The sequence below is a fragment of the Bos mutus genome, chromosome 1, assembly GCF_027580195.1.
Source record: "Bos mutus isolate GX-2022 chromosome 1, NWIPB_WYAK_1.1, whole genome shotgun sequence".
Taxonomy (NCBI): domain Eukaryota; kingdom Metazoa; phylum Chordata; class Mammalia; order Artiodactyla; family Bovidae; genus Bos; species Bos mutus.
The window spans coordinates 140,564,872-140,566,719 of NC_091617.1; positions in this window are offsets into that span (position 1 = coordinate 140,564,872).

Consider the following 1,848-nt stretch of genomic DNA (forward strand, 5'->3'; position numbering starts at 1 on the left):
TGGCATTATTAGACACAAATGACAAAATAAGTATATCTGCTATATGAAAAAGTAAAGCAGAGACTCTAAAAATGAATAAGAAGCAAGGATTGTTTAAAATTAAGAGAATTGGGGGTAAAATACTAAGTTCAGTTCAGTTCAGTTCAGTCACTCAGTCATGTCTGACTCTTTGCGACCCCATGAATCGCAGCACACCAGGCCTCCCTGTCCATCACCAACTCCTGGAGTTCACCCAAACTCACGTCCATTGAGTCGATGATGCCATCCAGCCATCTCATCCTCTGTTGTCCCCTTTTCCTCCTGCCCCCAATCCCTCCCAGCATCAGGGTCTTTTCCAATGAGTTAACTCTTCGCATGAGGTGGCCAAAGTATTGGAGTTTCAGCTTTAGTATCAGTCCTTCCAAAGAACACCCAGGGCTGATCTCCTTTAGGATGGACTGGTTGGATCTCCTTGCAGTCCAAGGGACTCTCAAGAGTCTTCTCCAACACAGTTCAAAAGCATCAATTCTTCACCACTCAGCTTTCTTCATAGTCCAATTCTCACATACATACATGACCACTGGAAAAACCATAGCCTCGACTAGATGGACTTTTGTTGGCAAAGTAATGTCTCTGCTTTTCAATATGCTATCTAGGTTGGTCATAACTTTCCATGCAAGGAGTAAGTGTCTTAATTTCATGGCTGCAATCACCATCTGCAGTGATTTTGGAGCCCAAAAAAATAAAGTCTGACACTGTTTCCACTGTTTCTCCATCTATTTGCCCTGAAGTGATGGGATTGGATGCCATGATCTTCATTTTCTGAATGTTGAGCTTTAAGCCAGCTTTTTCACTCTCTTCTTTCACTTTCATCAAGAGGCTTTTTAGTTCCTCTTCACTTTCTGCCATAAGGGTGGTGTCATCTGCATATCTGAGGTTATTGATATTTCTCCCGGCAATCTTGATTCCAGCTTGTGCTTCTTCCAGCCCAGTGTTTCTCATGATGTACTCTGCATAGAAGTTAAATAAGCAGGATGACAATATACAGCCTTGACGCACTCCTTTTCCTATTTGGAACCAGTCCATAGAACTGTCGTTCTATGTCCAGTTCTAACTGTTGCTTCCTGACCTGGATATAGGTTTCTCAAGAGGCAGGTCAGGGTAGTCTGATATTCCCATCTCTTTCAGAATTTTCCACAATTTATTGTGATCTACACAGTCAAAGGCTTTGGCATAGTCAATAAAGCAGAAATCTATATTTTTTTGGAACTCTCTTGCTTTTTGATGATCCAGCAGATGTTGGCAATTTGATCTCTGGTTCCTCTGCCTTTTCTAATACCAGCTTGAACATCTGGAAGTTCAGGGTTCACGTATTGCTGAAGCCTGACTTGGAGAATTTTGAGCATTACTTTACTAGCATGTGAGATGAGTGCAATTATGTGGTATTCAGTTCAGTCCAGTCACTCAGTCGTGATCTGACTCTTTGTGACCCCATGAATCGCAGCATGCCAGGCCTCCCTGTCCATCACCAACTCCCAGAGTTCACTCAGACTCACATCCATTGGGTCAGTGATGCCATCCAACCATCTCATCCTCTGGTGTCCCCTTCTCCTCCTGCCCCCAATCCCTCCCAGCATCAGAGTCTTTTCCAATGAGTCAACTCTTCGCATGAGGTGGCCAAAGTACTGGAGTTTCAGCTTTAGCATCATTCCTTCCAAAGAAATCCCAGAAATCCCCTATCTCCTTTAGAATGGACTGCTTGGATCTCCTTGCAATCCAAGGGACTCTCAAGAGTCTTCTCCAACACCACAGTTCAAAAGCATCAATTCTTTGGTGCTCAGCTTTCTTCACAGTCCAATTCTCACATCC